Genomic DNA, 24,743 nt, shown 5'->3' on the forward strand with positions numbered 1-24,743 from the left:
CCCAGCATGTGGTCCATGCAGGCACCCAGTAAACATGGGCTGGTGAGTGATGGACAGACGGACGCCTGGGCCCTGGAGTAGGGGGCACTGAGTGCACTCAGCTCCCAAAGTCTGCGCTTCCCGGGACCCCGCATTCCAGCCCAAGCCCACACTTGTGTTTTCTCCACACGAGTCCCTGTGAGCAGAGCAATTTCTGCTATTTAGAGTTTAATGCGTGAAATTTCAGACGGGAAAATTTCACTGTCACAGCTTCCTAAGCGGACCATCCCACCTCTGCTCTGGTTTCTGCTGGTGTCCTGCTGCCTAGTGGGGACTTCTGAAAAATGGGACTGGAAAGATGGAACCCTGTTCAAGGGTTTTCTTTCACTTTCAGGAAACATTCAAAGTCTGTATCTTGGCATTCTGAGCCCTCCCTGCCCATGTTACCTCTGACACAAGCACAAACACACGCCACACACACACACACCCCACAGAGAGCACACACACAAACACATGCGTGCACACACAAACACATGCCACGCACACACACACATTCAAACACATGTGTGCACACACAAACACACACCACATACAAATACACTACGTCAACTTCCTCCAACCCTCTAGGATTTCTTTAAAGAATTCCTCCACCCCCATTACTGCCTTCTACCCTTCTTGCCTCCTCCCCCCCCCCACTGACTCTGTGACCGTTCCTTGCCTTCTTTAGGGGTTTCCCTTTATCCTTGAAGTCCATATTTAGACCCTTCCCAATGGGCTCCCAGAGCCCCTATTTTTAGCAAGCTGCTTCACACCCTGGATTATGAATCCTGTGCTGCTTCACACCCTGGATTATGAATCCTGTGCTGTTTCAAACGCTAGATTATGAATCCCGTGCTCCTTCCTACACTGGACTGTAAGTCCCTATTTATTGTCTAACGTTGGGTACACTCTCAGGGGCTCAGACATGTGAATTTATCACCTTGGCCCTGGACTCCTGGCAGGAGCATATTCTGTTCCCTCTGCTTAGAATACCTTCTTGAAGGCCTCCCCGGGCCTCACTCCCTGCAGGCATCACGGCCTCCTGATCCCAAGGCCTCCCTGACGCTGACCTCCAGGCCTGAGGTAGAGTCCACAAAGGAGCTGGATCTCATTGACAACTGTGTCCACCACGCCCTGTGTGGCCGCAGGCGGGTCGGCATCCTGGGTGCCACCATATTGACAGCGGAAGAGAAGGGGCTTCCATTCCTCCCAGCTCCGAATCCCCTGGCAACCTCGTGATGGAGGGAATCTGCTGAGAGCTCAGGAGCTCAAGGCAGGTGCTCTGGAAGCCAGGTGAGCACTCCTCCCCACCAGGTGACTGCCCAGGTCCTGGGAACTCCAACTTCAAAAGAGAAGAGGTGTCCCCAGCAGCACCACAGCTCCTTCGGGGCACAGCACAGACTTCCCTGAGGAATCACAATTATGAGGCAGAGAGTGAGCAGTTTGGCCAAAGCCACCCAAGCTGCCAAAAGGCAAACACTCAATTAGCATTCCTCATTATTGTAATTCAATTAGGAACTGAGGTTATCAAATGAATCACAATTTACTGGGACAGATAAATAAATGCTAGCTAGTGTGAATTTCAGGTGACTTGCCAGAAGGAAGGCACGCGTCACACAGACATCTCTACGTCGGAGTGGAGAAGGGGACCGATGCATATTGCAAACCTTCACAGCCCCGGAGTCCGGGGATCTCCAGCCCCACTTCACATTCAGAGTGCTGGCGATGCGGGTTCTGCGGCACACCCAGGGGTCTGGGAGGGTCCTGGGATTTCCTGGTTTTCAAAAACTCCCCCGGAAAGTCTGATGTGCGAGCTGGTTGAGATCCCTTTGTTGGGCTCCAGGAAAGTCTCTATCTGGCTGCATTTCAGTGACCTTGACGGTCAGCACTCTAACCTTTATGTTACAGCTCAGGCAAGCCAGCCTCTGGGGTTCAGGGGACCCCGAATCAGAGGTCAGAGCCAAGTTGGGAACCCAGAGCTCTGTGGGTGCAAAGGCTGGCACCGCCCTTCCGTGAGCCCCCCTGGAGCCCACCAGACTCAGTTAATCTCTCTGCTGCCCACCCACTCCCAGCTACAGTGCACTTAGCGAACCCTGTTGAGTGAATATACTGCCATGGTGTGCATTAAAGCACACTGGTTATGCTTGCAGGAGCGAGATTCTGGGATACAACCAACAAGGCGACAAGCAAGAAAAAAAATCAGGATGAAATAGGTTCACTAAAGAGAGTGATCATGCGGGATACCATTGTTCAAATATCCTACGTGACAGGAAGACTGTCTTTGGCAGATAATGATTGTGAACTGCACAATATGCCTCCTCCCCCTTCCTCCTCTATAATAGGACAATTTTCTTCAAGGAGGCAATGTGATCCATTAAATACTCACTTGTAGCCAGAGGATGCCATAGTTCTGGTCGATAAGATATTAGTCTGCTGGAGGCGTCTAGGAAGTCTTGCTTTCTGGATAACAGGGAATAACTACAGATGAACCCATTCTCTCCCCTTCACCACTTTTCTTGTCCTCCTATCTTGAACACATGTGTAATGTCTGGGGCTGCAGCAGCCCCTTGTGACCACGAGGCCAACGGCATCATAGAGATGCTGAACCTGTTATCATGGAGTCGCCTACCTTCAGATCTCTTGGTATGTGAAAAAAATAACCCCTCTTTGTTCAAACCATCAAAAGGCAGACTTTCTGTTTCTGGCTGCTGAGAAGATTCCCATCTGATACATAAACTATACGGTCATTTTTCATAACACATGTGGCCTCTGACCGGTGGTGGCCTCATTGGAGTCATCAAAAGTTGGCCTCAAGAAAAATACTCATCTGGATGAATATTTTACTCAGCAAACAGTTATGAAATGCCTGCCATGGGCCTGGTACCATGCTAGCTACGGAGATACGGCACACACCGCCCCCCCCCCCCACCACCACAAGCTCAAAGTTAACGGGATAAGCAGACGATATTCAAGAATAAAAGCCAAAGTCATTCACCATTAGCCACGGGGCCCTCCATGGCCTGGCCCTACCTCCCCTCCACACATATCTGTTTCTTTCCTCCCTGCTCGCTTCCCACACTGGTCTCCATGCCCTTCTGTGTCCACCACACCCTTCCCCACACGTCCCAGTCTTGGGCCCTCACCTCCTCCAGGCTCGGCTCACGAGTCACCTTAATCAGGTTGGCATCCCTGACCTCTCCATGTGAGAGAGCTAAGCCCTCCTCTACCACCTGACCAGCTCCTGTCACTGATCATGCTTCTGGCTTGATTTGTTTATCCATTGTTGGTCTCCTCTCTGTGTCATAAACCTCCATGATAATAGCGATTTTTGTCTCTTTTGTTTGCAGCTCCAACCTCAGTAACTAGAACGGTGCCTGGCACGTGGCAGGTGTCTGATTGGTAAGTGTGGCTGGCTGAAGGAATGAATGGATAATTATTTAGGAAAAGGCAGTGCTATGGGGGAGGTGAACACATGAGTCTAAGGGACCCAGAAGAGGGATCCTGACCAGGTTATGGGATTAGGGAAAGGCATTCTGGAAGAGACTGTTTCTGGGTCATCAAGGGTTGGAGGTATAGAGGAGAGAGAGGGAAGTGTATTACCACAGCCCCTCTGGAAGTACAAGGAAATAGAACATGCACTGGCGCATGTTAGCATGGGTCAGCAGCTTTTTCAACTGTAAAATGGAGAGAGGAGTGTCCTCAAGGGGGGGTCACAAAGGCTGCGCAGTCAAGCACTTTCTCCATTATTTACTGATGCTGTCATTCTGATCATCATTCATGTGTGTTCTGAAGGTAGAAGCAGCAAATGTCACAGAGATCACAGAAGTGGCCCAAGAAAGACCTCAGGAACAATTTCACAATTGTCACGACCGGTAATTTTATGTGTCAGCTGGGCTGGGCCACGGTCCCCAAGTCTATGGTCAAACATCATTCTGGATGTGTCTGTGAAGGTGCTACTGAAGGGTTTTAAAAGTGGATCTAGGTGTACCATTGTGACTGACTGAATGAATAAACAAGCAACATGGAAAATCAGGGTTTGGGGAGGAGGGGAGTTCTTTCTGATGGCAAGGTGGAGGAGGCTTTGAAGGCCATTCCAAAAGCTGATCCTGTGTTCTCTAAAAAATGAATGCTTACGTATACACTGATCCCCTCCGTGCCCGAGTCACAGGGGACACCACAGTGTCAGGAAATGCCAAAAACAGTCATGGGAACAATACCCCAGCACGAACCCTGGTGCTTCAGAGACCCTACTGGAAATGCATCCTTTCCGGTGAAGCAAGTGGGGACCACTCCATGGGCGTGACAAGGCCTGAAAATCCTCATCTAGAGGACGGAATGAGACATCATTATGGGAAGATGTCAGGAAATGCAGGAGAGCAGTGAGGTCTCTCAGATTGGTCGGTAATGGACCATTTGCTCTGGTCGATGCTTGAAAGCCATTCATGAGTAAGCCTGCATTTCCTGTGATATTTAGCTCTTAATAAAGCTATCCCCAGGAGCTGGCAAATTCCTCCAAAGTATGCCTCAAGCAAAACACGACCTAATTAATATGAAATGAATAAATATTTCATTAAAAAGAAATGGATTCCATCTTTTATAAAAGATGCCTGTGCAAACAATAAAGGTTTGTAGTAAAAGCATCATGTTTAAGAATTCTAAAAATGATTCTTACGTAAGAGGAACAGCTCACAGGCACAGGAAGTCAGGTGACTTGCCCAGAGTCACCTGCTTGAGCCAGAATTCCAACTCAGCTCTGGAGTGGTATCTCTCTAACCCTGGTGCTATAAACTGATTAACTTGTGCATTTTCCTAAAGAGAGCAACCGTATACACCGAGTCCCCACTGCGGCAGACATGGTGCTGGCTGAGCATCTGACACACTTCTGCTGTTCCTTGCCCCATTGCTAACTGCCCTTGCCACAGGACCTTTGCGCCTGCTGCCCCTTTTGGCCATGATGTTCTTTCCCTCAGATCTTCACATGATCTGTTTTCCTGTCAGCAATCAGGTCTTAGCTTAAATTTCTCCTTCTCAGACCTTCCCTGTTGTCCTCTCCTCCGAGGAAAGCAGTCTTACCCTCCTAGGTTCTATACATTTTCTGTAGAGCAATGATCATCACTATGTCACCGTGTTTGTTTAATGTTGGTGTGTTAGTCTCTGTGGCATCAGGGACCTTGTCCAGCTTGTTTACCACACCCGCACAAGCACCTGGAATAATGCCAGGACAGAGCAGTTGCCATCAACATTTACTGTTGGATTCCTGCTGTGTGTTCCTCCATGCTCCTGTTATCTTGGAGGCCCAGCACTTAAAAAGATCAAAAAAAAAAAATCCAAAACATTAAATAAAAAAAACCAAAAACACCTAAGTCAAATGTTTTTAAATATTCAAACTTATAAACATACATAGAAAATCTGATCTCTGTTTAATTCCAGAATGGATTTATTACAGTCTGGTCACTAAATTGGTTAGTCTGCTATTAATCAAATATATTTTTTTACACCACAAATTTACATGCAGATGAAAGTCTGGACTGATGAATGAGACAACTAGTAACATGCTTGGGCATAGAAATGGTCATCTCTGCACAGTAAGGCCGTGTGGAGGCTGGGATGATCATTTGTGCAAGTCCAGCTCAGTCTTATCCAGAATCTTCCTTTGGGGACATAAAGAGCTATTATCATATAACTCTGTGCCACCCTCTATTTTATATGCAGACTACTGCTGGCTATTCTATCAATTTTAATTAACTCCTGTTTATTTTGCTTCAACCCGGCAGCTCTTTAAGCAGAGGGCCCAATGGCCAATCCAAGAAAGACACTTGTGAAGCAAACTGCTCAGAAGGTTCTGCCAAAGGTTCCTCTTCCTTCCTTGAAATAATTATGCTCTATTGACTTCAAAGTTAACTCAGAGTAGGACACTTCACCCTGCACTCTCTCTGCTGGCACAGAAGAAAACTCGGACTGCCTCCATCACTGAAGGGTCGAGGGGTGTATGCAGAGGGTGGAGAGGGAGGCCGCAGAGGGACCGAGATAGCTGGAGGGCCAATCGTGAGACATGAATCTGCAGCAGGGGAGACAGAGGTGCACTTCAGGACCCCCACCCAGAGATAGTCAGCCAACTTCATCGGCCGACTGGTTAAGTTCCTCATTCACTTACATATATTCATGCATATATAGGTATCATATACATAGCACAGATGTATATATATACGCACATATACGTATAGGCAAATACACACTGCTTGGTGGGTATGTATATATATATGTGTGTATATGCTGCTTGATGGGTATATGTATACATGTATGTACATATACATATGTGTGTATCTATATACTATATTTACTGCTGTATATCAAATGCTTAATATATATTATATATAACTATATCAATATATTACAGCAAAATATATGTTATAGTATATTATTAGTATATGGCATAACACATATGCTAATATATATTATATAAGGTATATACTGTATATATTAAACCATATATAGATACTGCTTATAGGGTATATATCTATATATGTGTGTATATATACACATGCATATACATATACGTGCATGTGGGTGTATATATATGTGTATATATACTGTATGTGTGTATACGTATCTATAGATGTGGGCGTATGTGCATCTACATGCACACATGTGTACATATACTGATTACTGCATGTGTGTATATGCATGTACATACATGTGTGTGCATATACACACACACAAACACACACTGCTTAGTGTCTCTGTATATGTATCTCTATATACCTGCTTAGTGGGTTGCATACTATATATATGCTTTTTGCACATATGTGTGTACATAAGTATATATGTGCATATATATACTGCTTACAAGGTGCTGGGGATACAACAGTGAACAATGAGGAAACACTGCTGCCCTCACAGAGCTTATATTCTGGTGCATAAGACCAACAACCAAGAGCACACATGAATAAACACATAATGGAATCCCAGGTAGCGACAGGTGCTGTGAAGCAGGGGACTAGAACAGGTGAGGGATATAGAACACTTGGGGGGTGGGTGGTCAAGTGGGGTGGGTATTCAGGGAAGACCCCGAGGGAGGAGACACTTAGGCAGAGGGAGGGGGAAGGGACATTTGAGAAGAGGGAGGAGACACTTAAGAAGAGGGAGGGGACACAAAGCAGAGGGAAGGGGAGGGCGGAGGGGGACACTTAAGCAGGGGGGAGGGGGAGGGGACACAAAGCGGGGGGGGGGGGCACAAAGCAGAGGGAGGGGTCACTTAGGCAGAGATCTGTATGGTATGAGTGAGGTTTGCAGAGACCAGGAAAGAGCAATCAAGCAGAGGGGGCAGCAAGCTTACAGATTCTGAGTCAGAGTTTAGCTCAGCGTGTTTGAGAGACAAGAAGGACTGAGTGCAATGAGCGGGAAGACAGAGTGGGTGGACAGGGGTGTCAGAAAAAAAAACGTGAGCCAGATTGTGGGGTCTTGCAGGCTGACACTGAGAGACTGGCATTCCTTCTGAGCGGTGGGACAGCCGATGGGCATCTGAAGCAGCAACCACACGATCAGATTTACGCTTTATCATACCGCCAGCCACCATGTGGACAGGCTCTCTCCTCGCTCTCTCATCCATTCCCTAGGCGGCATTTATCAGGCCTTTGCCATGTGCCGAGCGCTGAGTCTGGCGCTGATGGACGGGGTGGATGAATACGACCAGTCCCAGCCTCTCAGGACTCTCAGCTGACGGTAAAGGTGCACCACCCACCAGCCAGTTGTGCGGTGAGATGGCCAGGTGAAGCTAAGAGAACCAGGTCTTCCCAACACGTCCCCCTAGGTGGCTACCCAGACCTTCCCAGAACCCACCAGGTCATGCAGGGAAATCCCAGCCACACTGGCTTCAGGAAGACACTGAAGGCATTTGAAAATGCCAGCCATATGCCAGGTACGGTTCTGGGAGCTGCATGGTCTCTGCCCCTAATTTTCATATTAAACCTTTAAGAACACTACGGGCATTCTTTTCAGAAGAACAAACAAGTCTGCAGAAGCTACGTGATGGGTCCAAGTTCACATGGCCAGAAGTAGCAAGGCCAGAATCTGGGCCCTGGCTTCTCCATCTCAAAAGCCCATGCTCTCTCTTCTGGGCTCTGCTGCTTCCAAAACCAAATATCCAGTGTTGTTGGACCCTGATAGGAATCTCCTCCTGACGACTACGGTTTCCCACTGATAAGCATGTGACAAAAGCTGGTTTCAACCTAACTTCTGTATTTGGGAGGGACATGTGGAAAGAAGACAAGCTGTGTGTGGCAGTGGTGTCCTCTCCGGGCCTCAGATTCATCCTACATGTAAGAGGGAGATAATAATGCCCAGCACATTGGGCTGTTAGGGGGGACAGGGTGATACCAGGAGTCTGGTTCCCAGGACGATGACTGTGAGTTTCTGACTGGTCAAGACTCCATAGGTTGCAAATGTTGGGCACCCAACATGATCTCATGTAAGCAAAACAGGATGCCAGTTTCAGTAGCTGGTCAAGACAGTGGAGAGCCCAGAAAACTGGAAGGACACACAGATGGCGACAGTGGGGGTGCATGCCTGTGTCCCCTCTCATTCGCCTCCACACACTGCAGACAGCTCACTATGAACAGCTGGGGGATCTTTTCTGCCCTGAACGGGACAGGCCAGAAGTGCAGGAGGTAACGTAGCTTGGAGCAGCCCTCCACCAATGAAGAAGAGGGAACTGCGCATAAAAACATCAGCTTCTCTAAGGTCAGCTTCCCCCAGGGGACATTCTGCACTGTCACCCAGAGTTCCCATGGGGAGGACCAGGTAAATCCAGGTGCCACAGTGGTGAGTGGCTTCATCCAACACCTATCATTGCCTGCCTCCCTTTCTCTGTCTCACACCCCTTCTCTTGCAGGTAGTTTTTGGGTTTGCCTCCTGATAAACCACTTGTACTTCAGTATGAGCTTCTAGAAGAACCCAAGCTCAGGCAATGACCAGCAGGACCATCTACAGTGAGGTAAGCAAGAAGTCTAGAGTATAAAGGATAGGAAGCAAGTACTGACCTGCACTTGCAGGACCCTGGGAGCGATGCCTCCTTGAATTTTGCACCCAGGTGCCATGCTTGCTCACTCTAGTCTGGACCCTACCCAACAGGGACCCTCTCTTCTCCACCCACCTCTTATATCTGTCTGTTTCTTTACTGGGGGCCTCATTCTTTCCTTCTACAAATAGACCTGTGCCTGGGGCACCTGGGTGGCTCAGGAACCAGACTCCTGGTATCAGATGTTGAGCATCTGACTTTTGGTTTCAGCTCAGGTCATGATCTCAGGGTGCTGGGATTGAGCCCTGCATCAGGCTCTGTGCTCGGTACGGAGTCTGCAGGAGATTATTTCCATCTCCCTCTGCTCCTCCCCCTGCTCATTCTCTCTCTCTCTCTCTACAATAAATAAAATCTTAAAACAAAACAAATAGACCTTTGCCTTCACCAACTGCTGAGGAAAATAGTAACCAACAAATTCAGACCTGTTTTCTTACATCGTGTCATTTGTGAGGGGAAGAGAACAAGCCTTTCACTGCTGATTCCATGGAAAGTCTCTGAATGGCTGGGCTTGGGTCTCAAGGCCACTCCTTAGAGCAAACACTGGTCTAGTTGAATATGGTCTGTGTGGCTGGCATAGACATATCATATGCCCTTCTGCGAGGGTGAGTTGGGGGCCCTGGGCACACATGGAGTGGAGAGGTGTTCTCTAAAAAGAGGGATGTTATGATGATAACAGACGGGATTGCAAAACACACTGGACAGTCAAAAACCACAGACCAGCCTGAACATCCACGGAACCAGCCTGAGACGCAGGAAGATGCATCTGGATCTCTACAAATGAACATCTCCAGCCCTGAGTATTGAGGTACAAAGCGGGGAGCCGTGAAACCGCGCACAGATATCAGAAGATAAACGGAAGGGGGCGGGAGCCACCGCGTTCGGGCGCCGGGAAGCGGTAGCCACCTGCACGGGGGAGTGGGCGGACTCGCAGACCGGCACCCGCGAGACAACAGATTGAGACCGTGAGCCAGGGAGCACGCGAGACCAGACTTTTCACGGAGCTCCGGTGTGCTCACTGGAGCCAGAGAAAAACTATTTTTAAAAACTCAAGAATTTCCACTTAGGCATTAAGCGCATAATAGTCAAACTGCTGAAAGTAAAAGAGTAAAGAAAAATCTTAAAAGGAGGACATTACATACCAGAGAGTAATGATTCAAAATTTCCTAATTTCTCATCTGAAACTATGTAGGTCAAATGACAATGGTATAAAATCTTCACCGTAATGAAGGAAAAAACTGTCAACCCAATAATCTGTGTTCGATAAAAATATTCTTCAAAAAAGAAAGTGAAATAAATACATCTCAGATAAAATAAAATTAAGAAAATGCATTGGCAGCAGACCACCACATAAAATACTAAGGGAAATTCTTCAGGCTGAATGGAAATGACATCAGAGAAAAATGCAGGCTTTCATGGAAGATATAAGTAAATACCAAGGACTATTTTCCTCCTAATTTTTAAAAACCTCTCAAAAATACATAGGCACTGTTAATGTGTGTGTGTGTTTATACAGTTTAAATATATATATATGTGTATATATATATATATATACACACATATGCAACAATGAAAAAATATATATATATATTTAAAGCAGAAAGCTGTAATATTGTATTGGTGATTTATAACCTAAGAAAATGTAATACGTGTGACAACTGTAGTATAAAGTTTGAGTGAGGTGGTAAGTGGACCTATACAGTTGTCAGATTTTTATATTTTATGCCAAGTATAAAATATTAACTCTAAGCAGACTGTGAATTAAATTAAGGATGTATATTATATAATCCCTAGAGTATAATTTTAAAACATAGAATAAGAAAGTAAAGCTATAAAGTCAATAGATAAATTAAATGGGGTTTCTAAATATCCAATTAATCCAAATCCAAAATAATATACGAAAAAGAGAGGGAGAGGAGCAGAAAACAAATAAAATCATGGTAGACCTAAATCAAACCATATCAATAATTACATTTACTATCAACGAACCAAACACTCCAACTAAACGACAGAGATTGCCAGAATGGATTTTTAAAAAAGCAAGACCTAACTATATGCTAGTGAAATATAAAAACAGAGAGAATGAAAGTGAATGCATGGAAAAAATTTATGTCATGGAAACAGTAAGCACCAATAAGATAGAATGGCTATATTAATCTCAGAGAAAATAAGCATCAAAGTATATATTAGATATTATTAGCACAGACAGAGAAGAACATTTCACAATGATAAATAGGTCAATTCATCATGAAGACATAACAATCATACATGTGTATATGTCTAACTACACATTCAAAGTATAAGAAGCAAAACTGACAAAACTAAAGGAAGAATTATCTCCACAATGAAACTTGGAGATTTTACACAACTATCTCAGAAATGGATAAACAACTAGATTTTAAAAATCAGTAATGACATAGATCAGAATAACATTAATCACTTCAACTGATATTTATTGAATATTACACCCAATGACTTTAAAATACATGTTTCTTTCAAGTATGTATGGTGTATTCTAAAAGAAACGATACATTGGGCATAAAATGAGTCTCAATAAATGTAAATGGATTAAAAATTTACAGAGTATGTTCTTGGACCACAATGGAATAAATAAGAATGAAGAACAATAATAAGTTTAGAAGAAGACTCCAAATGTTTGGAAATTAAAGAATACATGCCTAAATAATTCATGGGTCAAAGGAGAAATCACAAGAGAAATTAGAAAATACTATAAACTAAATACTAATAAAAATACAATATTTCAAATTTTGTGTGATATAGCTAAAGCAGTACTTGGAGATTTACAGCTTAATAAAGTTGTATTTTTTAAAATATATAAAATTTGTAACCTATGCCTCCATCTTGACAATCTAAGAATATATAAACTGATCAGGGGAATAAGAGAAAGAACATAAATTACTAATTTCAAAAATGAAAGAAAAGTTATAATTACAGATGGCATAGAAATTTAAGGATTATATGAGACTATTATAAACTACCTTATGTCAACAAATTTGATAAACCAGAAAAGTTGCTAAATTCCTTGAGCATTTCAGCTTAACAAAATTCACATAAGGAAAAACCTCAGAAAATCTGAAATTGATTTCGTTGTCGAAAGCTTTTTTTTTTTTTTTTTAAGATTTTATTTATTTATTTGACAGAGAGAGACAGCCAGCAAGAGAGGGAACACCAGCAGGGGGAGTGGGAGAGGAAGAAGCAGGCTGCTAGTAGAGGAGCCTGATGTGGGGCTCAATCCCAGAATGCCGGGATCACGCCGTAAGCCGAAGGCAGATGCTTAACGACTGCACCACCCAGGCGCCCCTGTCAAAAGCTTTTCCACAAAGAAAAGCCCATGCCCAATGACTTCATTCATAAATCTTATCCAACATCTAAAGAAGTAACACCAATTTTACACAAACTCTTCCAGAAAATAGAGGAAAATGTCCCAATTCATTTTATGAGACCAGTATAATCTTAAAAAGAAATTGACAAATACATTACAAACAAATGAAATTACAGATTAATATTCCTTTTGAACATTTGAACATAAATGTAAAATCTCTAGTAAGATATTAGTAAATTGAATTCAACAATATGTAAAAGGATAAAATATACCCAAGTGGTATTTATCTGAGGAATGTCAGATTGGTTTAAAATCTAAAAATCAATCAGTGCAATTCATCATAGTAACAAAATAAGGAGAAGACATGATCATTTCAATAAATGAAGAGAAAGCATTTGATAGAATTCAGCAACCAGACATGATAAATACCTCCAGGAAACTCAGAATAGAAAGGAAGTTGCTAAATCTGATCCAAGGCATCTCTGAAAAACCTAGAGGCCTAACAATGAAATACTGAATGCTTCTTACCCTTTAACGTTAAGAACAAGGCAAGGAATCTCATATTCATGACTTCTCCTCATCGATGTACTGAAGGTTATAGCCATTGCAATAAGGCAAGGATAAAAAAAATGAATACGGGGGTGGGGGAAAACTACTTCTATTAGCAGATGTCATCACTGTTGACGCAGAAAATCTCCAGGAAACCACAAAACAACTATCACAACTAATAAATTAGTAACCAAGATTTCAGGATAGAAGATTAAGAATAAAAATTAATTGTATTTTTATATCTAGCAGCAAACAATGAAAAATTAAATTAAAAATTCCATTAAAATTGATATGATAAGCACTGGATGTTATATTCAACTAATGAATCACTGAACATTATATCAAAACTAATGATGTACTATACCTTGGCTAATTGAATTTAAATTAAAATACACAGAAGAATGCATATGGTATGATTCTATTTATATAAATATCAAAACAGACAAAACTATAGTGTTAGATGGTAAAACTGTTACATAGCAAAGGACTAATCAGTGCAAAATTCAGCATAGTATTACTTTCATGGGTGCAGGGAGGGGGAGGTGATTTAGATGGGGGCACATGGGATCTTCTGGGGTACTGATAGTTCTGTTTCTTAAGCTGGGTGGTTGATGGATGGTTTTCATTGGTATTCTTCATATATTCATCATATATTCTTTATATATGGTATTTTCACAATAAAACTGAACTTGATTTTTCATAAAAAAAAAAAACAGTGTCCAAAAAATCCTCATGAAATATTTAAGGAAATTTTTAATACAAAAAAATGGCACAAAATATTGCTAAAAGAAATTAAAGATATCTAATAATAAGTAGAGGTAAGTAGAAATAAAGACATATACAATGTTCATGGATTAGAAACCTTGAAACTGTTAAGATGTCAGTTACTTTCAAATTGATACTAGATTTAATGTAATCCTAATTATAATGCCACCAGTTTTTCAGAGAAATTGACAAGCAATTTCAAAATTTTTATGAAAATCCACAAACCCGGAATACCCAAAACAGTCTTGAAAAAGAATAAATTTGGAGGATTTATACTACCTTATTTCAAGACTCACTATAAACCTACAGTAATTAAGACTTGCCTAAGGATCAACTAGTAGGTCAACTGAGCAAAATAAAGAGCCTAAAAGTAGACCTCCCACTTATGGAAGGTATCCCATTTTATACAAGGTCACCAAAGCAATCCAGTGAACAAAAGAAAGTCTTTTCAAGAAATGGACTTCCATATACAAAAAAATGAACCTCAACACTTACCTCACACACACGCAAAGTTTAATTCAAAATGCATCGTAACTAACCCTATAAGCTAAAGCCACAAAGCTTCCAGAAGTAAACACAGTAAAACGTCTTCATGACTTGAGTACATTTTCTTGAGCCAAGTTTTCTCACACAAGTCACATTTATAAGCAAAAAATACTTAACAAATTAGACTTCCTCAAAATATAAAATCTCTGTGTCTCAAAACACACCACTAGTAAAAGTAATAGGCAAACCATATTCTGGTTAAAAAAAAAAAAAAAAGTCTCATATCTGACAAAGGACTGCTATCTGTATATATATCCCACAACTCAATAATAAAAAGAAATCAACCCCTTTTGATATTCTGTTTTCATTTCCTTTGGATATTTAACCCAGAAATGGGATTGCTAGATCACACAGTAGTTGCATTTATAATTTTTTTAGGAACCACCACACTGTTTTCCATAGTGGATGAAGGAATTTACATTCCCAACAGGGCACGAGGGTTCTCTTTTCCCGCATTCTCACCAACACTTGTTATCTCTTATCTTCATGATAACCACTCTAACATGAGTGAGCAATATCTCATTGTACTTTTAATTTGCATTTTCCTGATGGCTAATTGAGCACCTTTTCATGAACGTGTTGTCCATCTGGATGCCCTATTCAGAAAAATGATTATTTAGTTCCTCTGCCTATTTTTTAATAGGAATTTGTTGTTATTACTGAGTTGTAGGAGCTTCTTATATAGTTTGGATATTAACCCCTTATGTGACATATGATTTGCAAACATATTCTCCCATTCTGTAGGTTGCCTTTTCATTTTGTCAATTGTTTCTTTTGCTGTGCAGAAGCTTTTTAGTTTGATGTAGTCTCACTTGTTGATTTTTGCTTATATTGCTTTTGCTTTGGGTATCATATCCAAAAAATCTTTGCCAAGATCGGTGTGAAGGAAATTTTTCCCTGTTTTCCTCTAAGAGTTTTAAGCTATCAGATTTTATGTGTAAGTCTTTAATACATTTTAAGTTAATTTTTTGGGGTGGTGTAAGATAGGGGTCCAATTTAATTTTTCTGCATGTGATTATCCAGTTTTCCCAATACCATTCGTTGAGGAAACTATCCTTTCTCCATTAAGTGTTCTTGGCTCCTTTGTCGAATATTAGTGCCAGAAAGATATATGCACTCTCACTTTTATTGTAGCATAATTTACAATAGCCAAGATATGGAAACAACCTAAAAGTCCATCCATGATGAATGGAAAAAGAAGATGTGGTGTTCCTAAACAATGGAGTATCATTCAGCCTTGAGAAAGAAGGAAATCTTACCATTTGAGACAATACAGATGGACCTGGAGGGCATTATGTTTAGTGAGATAAGCCAGACAGAGGAAGACAAATACTGCATGATATCACTTCTCTGTGGAATCTAAAACCGCTGAACTGGTAGGGACAGAAAGTAGAAGGGTAGTTACCAGGGGCCGGGGGTAAGGAAATTGGGAAGATGATGTTTAAGCGTACAAACCTGCAACCAGAAGATGAGTAAGTTCTGGAGATCTAATGCACAGTATAGTGATCACACTCAATACCAAACACGTGCAAGTTGCAAAAAGACTAGATCTTAAATGTTCTCACCACAGCAAAGAAATGATAATTATGTGACAGGACAGACGGATCAGCTAACACGAGACGGTAATCACATCTACATATGAAGGTATCAGATCAACACATACACCTCAGACTTACACAATGGTATATGTCAATTACATATCAATACATTTTTCTAACAAAACACATGCAATAAAGATGTTTAGAAAAGTGGGGAAAAAAGACAATTAACCTTTTTTTTTTTTTTAATGGCAAAAGGTTTTGAACAAAAACTCCAGAAAGGAAGATACATGACTGGCCATTAGCACATGAAATAAATGTTGATCATTATTAGTCATCAGCAAATGCTCATTCAAGCTACACTGAGATCCTACGGAACACCCATCAGAAAAGTGAAAGTGAAAATCTGCTGGCAAGGATGTGAAACAAGAGGAACTTTTAGGAGAAATAGAAAATGGCACAACTGTCTTGGAACACCTTTTGGTTGCTTTGCCCAAAACTAAACATACACCCAGTGCATGATCCAGCAATTCCACTCCTAAATATTTACCCAAGAGGAATGAGGTCATATACGTATGAAAAAAAGACAACACAAATTTTTGCAGCAACTTTATGAAAAACAGCAAAAACTAGGAACAGCTCTGGAGTCTATCATGATGAAAATGGATTAACAAACTGATATATTAATAGAACGGAATGCTATTTATCAATGAAAAGGAAAAATGTGCCCGCTACACAGCAGCATGGATGAACTCAGGAACATTAGGCTGCAAAATCGTTATGCAAAGTACAAAATATTCTGAAGCATTGCACACAACGGCACTTACGTAGGACTTCATTTGCCTTAAGTTCTAGAACAGGCAGACCTCCTCTATGGAGGAGGAGAGACTGGGGTGAAGATGAGTTTTGACTGGAAAGGCTCAGCAGGGGAATTCTGGGTGACAGGAATCTTCTCTATCTTGGGGAAGTTGCAAATCACACAGATATATGCATTTCTCCAAATTCAGCAAATGCAAATATAAGATTTGTGCATTTCATTGTACGTACACTTTACATTAAGAAAAACTAGACAAATCTCTTTGCTGAAATATTTAAGGGAAGTGTACAGATATTTGCAATTCCCTATGAAATCAGAAGGATAGGAATTACATAAGTTTGGTAAAATGTTCATGGTAGAGTGTACATGGTGGATGTGGGTGCTGACTATAAAACTCTTTCAACTTTGCTGTATTTTTGCAAATTTTCATACTAAAGTGTTAGAAAATATTAATACACATCCAGTCAGCCCTGCCCTTTGCAGAAAGTACTTTTTGAAGCCTGAATTCAAATCCTCCAAACCCACCCCTGTACACCTGAATCTCCTGGGCTTCTCTCCATCAGTGTTCTTCAGACTGGACTTTGATTATCTGTTTCTTCCTCTGCCTCCTGCATGTATCCAAGAGATCCTAGAAAGCAGGCGCCACGTCTGGTTCATTTTTGTGACCTCAGAACCTAGAACAGGGCCCAGAACAAACCGATCCCCCATACGATGGCGGGACCACGGAGGAGCGAATAAATGAGGCAACAGAAGAAAGGAAGAAACAAACCAAAGCTGGTTGGTTTTATATGAGCCCCACGGAAACTGCCAATAACAGGACAGGACTCGGGGACAAGAAAACTAAGAGAAACCCCAATGACAAGGGTCCTGTTAGAGCTAGAGCTAGACGGTTTGCCAAGAGGATGAGGGCCATGGAAGATCATGAGCCTTGCCAAGCCTGGCCTGCCATTTGTCAACAGTGACAGACGTCACGCACGGTGAGATATTCTGGGAAAACAGGTGTACCTGCCTGCCCCAATGTCATACTTACGTCCAAACAAATGACCCTTCATGCAAGAACTGTGCATGTCACCTACTTCCAAAAAAGCACATTCGGGGGGCGCCTGGGCGGCTCAGTTGGTTACGCGTCTGACTCTTGATTTCAGCTCAGGTCATGATCTCAGGGTCGCGAGATGGAGTCCTGCATTGGGCTCTGTGCTCAGTGGGGAGTCTGCTTGAAATTCTCTCTCTCTCTCCCTCTGCCCCCTCCCCCCCACACACTCACGCTCTTTCTCAAAAAAAAAAAAAAAAAAAAAGCACATCCAGTAAAAGCCTCCCCTACCTGATCCCTGCTGCCTCGGGGAAAAGTACGTACACCCTGAGGGGTCACTGTCTACCAAGCCGCACTTTGGATTCTGAGCTGTGCCCCCTCATTGAGACCTCATGCAGCCTGACACGGAATACATCGACATGCCCATTTTACATGTGAGCAAACAGAGGCTCGGACCCTACAAGTCTGCCATGTGAACCCTGTGTGCCTGACTCCTGAGTGTCTGCGCGCTCAGAAACCCTTGCTGGCTGACGTCCTGGGGCAGTAACCATCCCAGGGGAAGCCCTTGTTTGCCCGAGGATATTGCATAAGGATGAGCTGCTCGGCATAAACCCAGACCAGGACGGCTCAGTCAGCCCTGGCGCACCCCTCCCAAATACAGCCCACGCCAGTCGGATGGAGGAGGTAAGTGGAGGTGCAGATAGAGAATTCGGTTCAAGGGAAAACCGTCATTGACTCCCCAGCACCCTGGCTGGTGGGAGCGGGGGTGCCAATAGAGAAGGCCAATTAAAGATAACTTTTCTTTAAAAAAAAATTTTTTTTTATTTCAGTATAGTTGACGCACCATGTTACATCAGTTTCTGGTGTACAACATAGTGATCCGACAAGCTGCCTTTTGAGAAGGGTCCTAATGGAGGAAGAGGCCAGTGGGGACTACGGGAGGTTGGGGACAGAAGGAGGGGAAGATTTGCTAAGATCCACCTTCCGAGAGAGAGAGAGAGAGAGAGAGAGAGAGAGAGAGAAGAGCAGAGCGCTGTGGGGGCATCGGGGCCCACCTGCGGAAGGACAGCAGGAACCCAGGGCCTCCCTCAGCTCCTCGGACTTCTGGGGATTCTGGCAGCTCGGTCCCAGCCGCACCTGCCTTGGCTTTGTGAAGCACAGGGAAGAAAGGAAGGAGGGGACCCAGAGGCTGGTCCTGCTCTGGCCGAGGTGGAGGCAGGAAATGCCGAGGGACAGTGTAGCTGTCAAAGCAGACAGGACAGCAGGCTGGGGAAGAGCCGGGGAGGGGTCTGGGGACGGGCCGGGGAGGAGTCGAGAGACACATCTGGGAACTGGGCTGTGACCCGCGTGTCAGTCTGAAGGGCCGTGTGTCCCCCCCATCACACAGCGCAAACCTCAGTGACACTCTACCCTACGGTCCAGGCCTGGGAAACTGGTCATCCCCCTCCTCAGGCTGCTGCGAAGTGTGAGCTAGGGAAAGGGGGCCCCGGGGAGTGGGTGAGCCCAGAATAAAAGCAGGAGTGGGGCATTTCACCACGATTTCCAAAGTGGCACCAGGTCACATCTGAAGTACTATTTCTGAATAATCATTCGCTGAGTCAGATTGGGTTCAAAGCGCCCAGAGCAGAGTACATGCGCCTGAAACAGCTTCCGGGGGATTTTTGCTCCAGCCTCTTGCTAGGAAGTTCTTCCCAAACCCTCCTTCTCCCCACCTTGGCTGGACCTTGTACATGCTCTTGTCTTTCTTAGTGCACCACGTGGTAATCAGGGTTCTCCAGGGGAGCAGAACCAGTGAATAAGAGAGAGGGAGAGAGGGAAAGACAGATTTATTTTAAGGAACTGGTTCCACAATTGTGGCTGGTAAGTCTGAATTCTGCAGGGCAGGCCAGCAGGCTGGAAACCCAGAGGAGTTGGGGTTGCCACCTGGATTCCTTCTTCCTTAGGGGAATCTCTGTCTTTCTCTTAAGACCTTCAACTGATTGGATGAGGCCCACCCACATTATGGGGGAGGGTGTTCATCTGCTCTACCCAAAATCTATGGATTTAAATGTTAATCTCATTTAAAAACTACCTTCACAGGGACATCTAGTCTGGCGTCTGACCAAATATCTGAGTGCCACCGCTAAGCCACGTGACCCGTAAGATGAACCATCACATCCCCTGCCACAATTTACTGTTTCTCATACCTGGTTTTTCAATAAGATTTCGGCCCTCAGGAAGTCCTCAGTCTTGTCAGGAACATAATACCTAAAGCAGCACATGGCCCTGCTCAGTGGCTCAGTGAATGTCTGTTAAATTAACAGGCAACTCAATTCACTTGATAATGCAAACGGTCAGTCATTTTAATGCCCCCTTGGACCCACACAGGCTATTCTCAACATGGCAGCCAAAGTGACCTTCTACAAACTTCACAAGCAGATCGTGTTACTCCTGCAGCCAGAGCTCCCAGGGCCTTCCCTTCTCAATCTTTAGCACAATTGACTAGGTCCTATGTGACCTGGTCCTCGCTGACATCACTGACCTCCTGTCCTGCCATTCTCCCCACCTTGAAGCTCCTCAAAAGTACTGACCACACTGCTTTCCAGAGCCTTTGAACTTGCTGTTCCCTTCGCCTGGAACCTGTCTTCCTCCGTAACTTCCGTTAGGACTCTGCTCACACAGCATCTCACCACCGAGGGCGCCCTGCCACCCTCTGTGACAGCACTGTCCAGCAGAAGCGTCTAGGATGATGGAAATGACCCATAATCTGAGCTGTCCAGTAGGGTGGCCACCAGCCATATGTGGCTACTAAGCACTGAAAATGTGACTAGGGTGCCCGAGGAACTGAATGTTTATCATCTTCTTTATCATTAATTAATTTAAAATTAAATATCCACATGTGGTTAGTGGCTACCCTATGACAGCTCAGCTCTATAAATCAGTAACCTCCCTCTGCCACTACCTCCAGAATACCATACTCCCCACCTTCCTACATTTTAATGTATTTATTACTATCTAATGTGCCATAAATATACACATTTACCCGTTTGTCCTCTCTCTCCCTTCTAAATGTAAGGAAAAACACTCGGATCAAAGTCTAGTTCCTAGCACTGGGTAGGCACTCAATAGTCATGGATTGAATTAATAAAAGAAGAAAAGAAAGGAAAGAGGAAGGAAGGAAGGAAGGAAGGAAGGAAGGAAGGAAGGAAGGATGGAGGGAAGGGGGGAATGAGGGAATGGGGGAAGGAGAAGGGAGGGGAGAGAGGGAGGGGGGAGGGAGGAGAGCAGGGAAGAGAAACTGAGAGGAGTGGAGGCAACAAAAGAGGAGAGGCTGATTCTATCCAGCTTCTTAGATCAATATCTCAGTTTAACTCTATGAGTTGTGACTGGTCCAATCAAGAGTGTCGGGTGGTTAAAACAGCAGGTGCCTGGTCATCCATCAGTCTTTGGTTCAAATCCCAGCTGGGACACTTCCTCCCTGTGTGACCATGGGTGGGCCACTCCATCCTTTGGAATCGCCAAGTCTAAGTATTTTGTCTAGGTTTTTCCACTTCTATAATAGAAATAATATTTCCTTGAGGATATAAGGATATCTGGCATTCAGTATGTACCCAAAGCAAATACTGCCAGAGGAGATTTCTGAGTAAGTGAGAACAGACAGGCTCCTTCTTGTTCTCTAAAAGTCCTTGCCTTCTTTTCATTGTTTCCAAGAGCCCGTCACTGGAAACAGTCGAGGATCACAAATACGTACTTTCCACAAACAAATGTCAAACCTCCCAACAAAGAAAAGCCCAAGACAGTTGGATTCACTGTTGAATTTTACCAAACATTTCAAGAAGATTTAATGCCAATTTTGTCAAACTCTTCCCAAAACTGAAGAGGAGGGAACACGTCCACTCATGTTACAGGCCTGGCATGACCCTGTTACCAAAGCCAGGCAAAGACAGACACAAGAAAACAAACTCCAGGCCAATCTATCCGATGTACTGGGTGCAAAACTCGTCAACAAACCACTAGCAAATCGAATCAATAGCACTTCGGGGGATCACACACCATGAGCAAACGCAATTTATCCCTGGGGTATAAGGATGGTTCGACATATGGAAATCGATTCACGTGATATCCCACAGTAACAAAAGAAAAGATAAAATCCCATGATTGTCTGAATAGAAGCAGAAAAAGCATTTGACAAAGTAAGCACACTTCCTTGATAAAAGTCCTCAACAGAGTAGGAATAGAAGGGAACCACCGCAACACAACAGACGCCATATATGAAAAGCCTACAATTAACATTATGGTGAAAAACTGAGTTTCCTCTAAGATCAGGAGCAACGCAAGGATGCCCACTATCGCCACTTCTGCTCAACACCGTACTGGAAGTCCAAGCCAGAATATTTAGTTGAAAACAAAATAAAAGGCATCCAAATCGGAAAGGAAGAAGTAAAATCATCTCTGTTTGCAGTTGACATGATCCAATGTATAAAAAATCCTAAAGATGCCACAGAGAAAATAGAACTAGTGAATTCAGTAAAGTTGCAGGACACAAAATCAACATACAAAAATCAGTTGTCTCCATACACTAATAATGAATTAGCTGAACATGAAATTAGGGAAACTATCCTATTTACAATCGCATCACAAAGAATAAACACTTAGAAATAAATTTAGCTAATAAAGTGAAAGACTGGTATATAGAAAATAATAAAACATTGACAGAAGAAATTAAGACACAAACAAATAGAAGGCACCCATTTCACGGACTGGAAGACTTGCTATTATCAAAATGTCCATACTATCCAAAGCAATTTACAGATTCAATGCAACCCCCATCAAAATCCCAATGGCATTTTTTTTTTTACAGAAATAGAAAAAACAATTATGATTTGTATGGAACCACAAAAGACCACAAACAGTTGAATCAGTCTTGGGCAAAAGCAAAGCTGGTGACATCACACTTACTGATTTCAAATTATATTACAAAGTTACAGCCATCAGAACAGCATGGGGCTGACATAAAGACAGACACAGAGACCAATGGAACAGAAAACGGATCCCAGAAAAAAAATCCATGCATATATGGTCAACTGATCTTTGAGCAGGGTACCAAGAATACACAGGGGGAAATGCAGTCTCTCCAACAAATGGTGCTGGAAAACTGGATATCCACATGGAGACAAACGAACTTGCACCCTGATCTCATACCACATGCAGAAGTCAACTCAAAATGGGTTAAAGATTTAAATGTTAAGGCTTGAAACTACAAACCTCCTAGAAGAAAACATTTTTAAAAAAGCTTCATGACTCTGGTCTTAGCAATGATTGCATGGATATGACATCAAAAACACAAGTAACAAAAATAAACAAGTACACCAAACTAAAAAGCTTCTGCACAGCAAAGGAAATAGTCAACAGAATGCAAAGACAACCTACAGCATGGGAGAAAATATTCAGAGGCCTTATATCTGATAAGTGGTTCATCTCCAAAATATGTAAGGAGCTTCTTCAATTCAATAGTTTAAAAAAATTAAGAAACTAAGAACTTGATTTTAAGATGGGCTATGGATTTACAGATGTTTCTCCAAAGATGTACAAATGGCTCACAGGTATGTTAAAACATGCTGAACAGAACTAATCATCAGGGAAATGCAAATCAAAACTACAATAAGGGGCACCTGGGTGGCATAGTCAGTTAAGCTTCTGACTCTTGGTTTTGGCTCATGTCCTAATCTCGGGGTTGTGGGAGGGACCCCATGTCTGGCTTTGCACTTGGTGCAGAGTCTGCTTGGGATTCTCTCTCCCTCTCCCTCTGCCCCTCCCATCATTCCCTCTCTCTCTCTCTCTCTCTCTCTCTCTCTCCCTCTCCCTCCCTCCCTCTCCCTCTCCCTCTCCCTCTCCCTCTCTCCCTCTCAAATAAATAAATACATCTTAAAAAACACACACACACAATATCACCTAAGATGGCCACTATCAAAAAACAAAACAAAACAAAACAACAACAAAACAAAAGACAGCAAATGTTGGCAAGGATGTGGAGAAATTAGAGCCCTTGCACACTCTTTGTTTCTATCGGAATGTAATATGTAATATTTCTATGGTGGGAATGTAATACAGCTCAGCCACAATGGAAAACAGCATGGAGCTTCCTCAAAAAATTAAAACTAGAACTACCATATGATTCAGCAATCTCACTTCTAGATATTTACCCAAAATAATTGAAATCAGGATCCGGAAGAGATAACTACACTCCTGTATTCATTGTAGCACTAGTCACAAATAGCCAAGATGTGGTAACAATGTAAACGTCCATCAACAACAGATGAATGAATTTTAAAAATGTGGACTCTGGGAAACAAACTAAGGGCTTCAGAGGGGAGGGGAGTGGGGGATTGGGATAGGCCCATGATGGGTACTAAGGAGGGCATATATTGCATGGTGCGCTGGGTGTTATACGCAAATAATGAATCATGGAACACTACATCAAAAACTAAGGATGTACTGTATGGTGACTAACATAACATAATAAAAAATTATTATTAAAAAAATGTGGCATATAGGTACAATGGAGTATTATTCAGTCTTTAAAAGAGAAAGAAATTTTACAACACAAATTCTGTAATACAACATGGGTGAATCTTGAGGAAGCCATGCTAAGTGAAATACGCCAGTCACAGAAAGACAAATACCGCAGGCTTCTACAAATACTAAGTATCTAAAAAGTCGTAAATATCAAAGTCCTAGAATCAAAGAAAGGAATGGGGTTGCCAGGGACTGAGGGGCTGGGGAAATGGGGACTTACTAACCAAGGGGCATAAAGTTTCAGCTATGCAAGATATTGCATAAGCTCCAGGGTTCTGCTGCTCAACATTGTACCCACAGTCAACAATAATATATTGCACTTAAAAATGTTAAGAGGGTAGATCTCATGTCAAGGATTCTTTCCACAATAAAAATTCTTTATAAAATGCTTACGCTGCAGGAAAGAGTTGATGTTGGCCATCTCCTAAATTTGTGGCTTTTGTTTTTCCACTTTCCTCATTTGGATCCTCCAGGAAGAAACAGCATAAGCAATCTTGAAGTAATTACCA

At 42.9% G+C, this 24,743-nt stretch overlaps 1 protein-coding gene across 1 annotated transcript in view; it reads right to left on the minus strand.

The window, feature by feature from the left end:
• The window catches only part of STK32B (serine/threonine kinase 32B), a 375,736-nt gene that overhangs the window by 247,951 nt on the left and 103,042 nt on the right, over positions 1–24,743 (minus strand). The gene's annotated exons all lie outside the window — the stretch shown is intronic.

This window comes from Ursus arctos, unplaced genomic scaffold (assembly GCF_023065955.2).
Source record: "Ursus arctos isolate Adak ecotype North America unplaced genomic scaffold, UrsArc2.0 scaffold_9, whole genome shotgun sequence".
Lineage (NCBI taxonomy): Eukaryota > Metazoa > Chordata > Mammalia > Carnivora > Ursidae > Ursus > Ursus arctos.